The following is a 6,052-nucleotide window of genomic DNA, read 5'->3' on the forward strand; positions in this document are numbered from 1 at the left end:
AATCCTAAATACGCTACTGACACGCAACAATCAAAACAATAGTGTTTTGGTTGCATGATACAGTAAAGCTGTATACATATTTGTCAATGTCCAATTATAATTGTCATTTATAATGATTAAGAGTGCTAAAATTTTATGCTGGTTGGTGTATGCACATTTTATAATTAATTACTGCGAAGAGTAAATTCAATATTCACAAAACAAACTGTGCAGAACTACCTCAGATTATGGTATCGAGCCGCTACTGGATAACACACGAATATGTTCTGCTTACTTTTCACCACAGGATTATGAAAGGGTTTGAAAAATGAGCTCCTAGATTTCCCGCAAAGGTAGTGTTTAAGATCTGACACTGTTCCTTCATTACTGATACCAACTGACATGGGGAAAAATGAACTAGACGCTATGCAAGTTAAGGAACAAGTGTGTAACAACAATAATTTATTTTACTTTTACTAACATTTGTGTCAAAGGGCTTGAAACTTAAGGAGTTTATGTACGTAAAACGAAGTGGAAGAGGGTACCATCGAGAATATAAATGTATACTCTCATATCGTTAAAGTTTTGTTGAGTATCTGAATCGCTATTCTGCCAAAGTGCTGAAAGTGCACTTTTGGCAAAATATTCATAGGACCCTATTACGAATCGAAACCGTACTTGTACGTACAATTACATTCATTTTATTCTTTCACCAATGCCACACCGTGAGACATAATCTCTTGTTCTGCTTAAAGTGCACTCTTACCATTATTTTATAATTGAAGTGGTGACCGACAGAGGAGGCTAAGCCACGAAAACTAAATTCCAAGAAATCGAAGGGTAAAGTGTAGGACAAATAACTGCAGATTTTTCCCTGGGAATTTTTTTCTTCTATGTATGTATACCACTCTATAGATATCTGTGCTACTTGTAACCTGTAATATATAATGTAAAATGTGTTGTATTGAGTAATAAACGAATATTAGTAATATAAAGAAATATTTTGCACTGACGATATCTGACAATTTGATTAATACACACGAAATGCAATAGGTTAGGTTAGATTTCTAACCTAACCTAACTTAATCTGATCAAATTAAGTTAGTTAGGTTCGGTTATGTTAGGGTATATTAGATTTCTAACGTAACCTAACCTATCCTAACAGAACCTAATTTGGTATTACGTGCCTGGAATCTATGAATACTTTGAATTATATTTGTTTATGAACAATGCTCTCATGAAGAGGATTCGTTGATGGAAGGTATTTGAACTCTTCCCCCTTAGAATTCACGTTTCAATGAAAGTGTAATGACAAAAATCTATAATGTCACCCCTTCCCCACGCTCAAAGAGGATGGATTTTGATTTAAACGGTATCGGGTAGGTCAGTATTTATTGCAAGGACCCCGAAAATTATGGATTGGACACCAATTTCGCCTGTTTTATATAATTTGTTGTCTCCTTCCTATCTTCTCTCATACACGAGCCGAAAATTAAGATCTTGAGTTAGGCCTGGGTGCATTAAAGTACCAAAAATACTTGGTACTTTAACCCTTAACAGGAAACGCTATTTTCTTCGCTTACAGGAATTGTGTGTCTGTGGGACACGGACATGTATAAAGCAATATCTTTTTTAAAAAAAAACATATGTGTAATGTTAAATAATAGGAAGGTACTGAGAAAACCGATACATTGAGTGAATCAGTGTTGCCAATGTAATACAAAGAAAAACCATACGTGTCTGACAGACACATATTTCCTGTTAAGGGTTAAGTTGGTCGAGGAGGAGTTAGCAGTCAAACATTGTTATAATGATTATTTTTTATATGAATAGAAAATGCCCTTTCTTCCCCTTAAAACGGAAATTTTCAAAACAATGGGACATGTTTTCCCATAAGTTTAATGAGGAATTTATATTACCGAGTTTCTAAGTTGATAGGATCGTGAGATACTGTATTTTAGGCACAAATTTTGAACCTCTTCTATCCCCTTAGGATTCGCCCTTTAATCAAAATAATGTGATAAAAATTTTAGGCCATTTCAACTCATATACTAAAAATTATAAAAATCGGTCCAAAGATCTAGGATAAGTTAGCGAGCAAACATTATATTCATTTTTATCTGTATAGATAATTAATCATTATTAATGGCATTTATTTATTTGGTCTAGGAATTAATTCGTGCGGGTGGACAAGAGATGGCGCAACGAACGGAGCGTCCCACAGTTCCGTGTATCCACACATGTGTTGCAAACCCCTGTCATCGCGTATCGTTCGTAGTATAGGGCAATGGATTAAAGCGTCAACAACACCAGTTTGTAGTTAAGTGAACATGGCGCTATTTGTGCCTGATAAAGTGTTTTTGCGGGGTGTCCTGCTGCATTACTTTAACATGCAGAAAAGTGCGACTGAAATTCATCGTATTTTGGTGGAAGTGTATGGTGACCATGCTCTAGCTGAGCGAACGTGTCAGAAGTGGTTTGCACGGTTTAGAAGTGGTGATTTCGGCTTGGCAGACCAAGAGCGAGCTGGACAGCCAAAAAAATTTCAAGACGAAGAATTGACAGCATTGCTCGAGCAGGATTCGTGTCAAACGCAGGAACAACTTGCAGCAGCATTAGGCGTTGATCAAACAACAGTCTCCAAACGCTTGAAAGCCATGGGAATGATTTAAAAGATGTCACATTGGGTTCCACATGAATTGAAAGACAGAGACGTTGAAAGACGAAAAACCATTTGCGAATTGCTGCTTCAACGACAGAGCAGAAAGGGGTTTCTGCATCGAATTATTACGGGTGATGAGAAGTGGATCCATTACGAGAACCCTAAACGAAAAAAGGCCTGGGTGAAACCAGGTGAACCAGGTCCATCACAACCAAAACGAGATATTCACTGTGCAAAGGTTATGCTGTGCATATGGTGGGATATGAAAGGTGTGGTGTACTATGAGCTGCTGCAACCGGGTGAAACTATGAATGGAGAACGTTATCGACGACAATTAATGCGTTTGAAGCAAGCTCTGGCCAGAACACGACCAGAATGGGAGAACAGACATGATACACTTATTGTTCAACATGATAACGCTCGCCCACATGTCGCAAAACCGGTCAAAACCTATTTAGAAAATGTCGGATGGGAAGTTTTACCCCACCCGCCGTATTCACCAGACGTTGCTCCTTCGGACTACTACTTGTTCGATTGCATGAACAACGATTTGATTGGACAGCGGTTTACTTCTTCAGAAGATATCGAAACATAGGTCTCTGACTGGATCGCTTCCAAGGATGAGGACTTCTTTCGCCACGGAATCCGTACATTGCCTGACAGATGGGCGAAAGTGGTGGCTAGCGATGGACAATATTTTTCTTAAGGTATTTATGTATTTTGTGTTTGTACTACAGCTTCAATGTGTGCGTACCAACCGCACGAATTAATTCCTAGACCAAATATTTATTAAATTATATTGTCAAATCTGAGTAAAAAAAACTCATTATTTGTATTTGGAAAGACAAGGAAGTTCATAATTATGTTTTGAATCCAGTTTTACGAGTAAAGCGCGAAGTGTAACAAGCAGGCAAGCGAAAAAATCTTCACCGATACCTCCACATGACGTCACGGACATGGAGCCAATCAGAACGCTAATCGCGAACTGGAGCTACCGGTTATTTTATATACCTTGTAATCATTTATTTTCTATGGCAATATTTTAGCTAGTCAGACAAAAAAATCATTCGTTTTCTAGCGATTGTTGTCGATGGTTTATGTTTGTAAGATTTATAATCAGTATTGATCGGGAACTTGATTAAGTTACACCTCTTTATAAACAAATTACCTGTTTTCATATTTTGTTCATGGTACAAACAGTGTGTTGGGAACAGTCATATTATATCTCTGATATTTTCTATCATTGCTGCTGTTCCTTTAAAATTGTAAAGTTGTATTTATTTATTAATACTGTTTATCGTTTGCGCAACATGTAGGCTACATTTCATGATAATTTTGAGTTCGTGTAACACCAATTTGTTATAATTTTATTTGTATTTCTTTAAGTCACATAGGTCCATAGGTTCCTCATGTACTCTAGGTTAAAATAAATGATTACACTGCCTGGATGCCTATCCCAATACTATGAGCCATGGCAACAATTGCAAAGTGCCAGTTGGAATGTTAAAATATGCGGTGAAAATTAGAAGTGTTGCCAATTTGAAGGATCGAATAATGGACGTTTTGTGCACATTAGAAGAGTCATAAATTCATACTAGTTAACTAACTAACTAACTAACTAACTCTATGGCCTATGGAACCCGGAGGTTCAGTGCCGCGTTCACAAAAGCTCTCCACTGACTTCTATCCTTAGCTAATTGCATCCAGTTTCTACTTTGTATTCCTATCTCTGCGAGATCCATCTTAATATTGTCCTCCCATCTGCGCCTAGGTCTTCCTAATGGTCGTTTTCCTATAGGTCTACCAGTCAAGACTTTGAAAGCGTTTCTACTTTCTTCCATTCTAGCTACATGACCTGCCCACCTAAGCCTCCTAGACTTGACGACCCTAACAATGTTGGGTAAACCGTATAAACTATGTAGTTCCTCGTTATGAAGCTTCCGCCATTCCCCATTCCCGTTCCTCTTGGGTCCGAATATTCTTCTTAGGATCCTGTTCTCAAATACTTTCAGTCCATGTTCTTCCCTCAGAGTAAGCGACCATGTTTCACAACCATACAGAACAACAGGCATGATTATCGTTTTATATATTTTAAGCTTCAAATTCCTCGACAGAATTCGCGACGACAAGAGATTTTGAACCGAATAGTAACACGAATTCCCTGCTTTTAGTCGACATTTAATTTCTTCGTGAATATGATTTTCGTCTGTTAATATTGATCCTAAATATTTGAAAGTATCCACTTTATCAAAAGTATTATTTAATATTTTAACGCCTCCACAATTTGCCGTATTACGGTCCCGACGCACTTCCATGTATTTAGTTTTCTCTGCATTTACTTCTAAACCCATGTCCCTGCAAGCGTTTAATAAGATCTCTGCATTTATTTCTACTGTTCTCCTATCATCCCCTATTAAATTTACATCATCAGCATATGCCATAACCTGGTGAATGCCGTTCAACTCTAGGCCCTGGTTGCTATCTTTGATTTTCCTTATGGCGTATTCCAGCACAAAGTTAAATAATAATGGCGACAACGCATCTCCTTGTTTCAGGCCATTTTCGACGTGGAAGCTCGTGGACAAAAATTTTCCTACCCGGACTTTACTTTGGGATTCACTTAAACATATCTTAATTAATCTAATTAGCTTTCTCGGTATTCCAAGTTCTGTAAGAACGTTGTATAATATTTCTCTCCTAACGGAGTCATAAGCCTTTCTAAAATCAATAAATAGTTGATGTACCGGGATATTGTATTCCCACTTCTTTTCGAGTATTTGGCGAATGGTAAATATTTGGTCGATAGTTGATCGATTTCTTCTAAATCCGCACTGATAATCTCCAATAATTTCATCTGCGTATGGAGTCAATCTTGCTAACAAAATATTTGAAAGGATTTTATAGGATGTTGACAGAAGAGAAATGCCTCGATAATTATTACAGTCAGTTTTGTCGCCTTTGTTGTGAATTGGAACAATGATTGATTCTTTCCACTCTTGTGGCAATTCTTCCTTGTTCCAGATAAGGAGAATGAGTTTGTGTATCTTGTTCCACAATTTTTCGCCTCCAGCTAAAATTAACTCAGCCGGAATTTCATCTACACCCGGAGATTTGTGTTTCTTCAATTTCTTTATAGCGGCTTCCACTTCTATTCGATTGGGTTCTGGAATATACGGTTCTGCGGTGTGTATCTCCTTTTCTCCACGCACATTAGTTTTTGGCTGCGTGTTCAGCAAATCGTCAAAGAAATCTTTCCATCTATTTAAGAGGCTATCCGTATCGGTGAGAACTGTTCCGTCAGATTTCTTTAATATATAAGCACGAGGTTGATAGCCTTTCTTAAATTCGCTGATCCCCTTATACATGTCCCGTATATTTTTATTTTTACTATTATCTTCAAGTTCCTTAATT

The sequence above is a fragment of the Thermobia domestica genome, chromosome 5, assembly GCF_964235325.1.
Source record: "Thermobia domestica chromosome 5, izTheDome1.hap1.1, whole genome shotgun sequence".
Lineage (NCBI taxonomy): Eukaryota > Metazoa > Arthropoda > Insecta > Zygentoma > Lepismatidae > Thermobia > Thermobia domestica.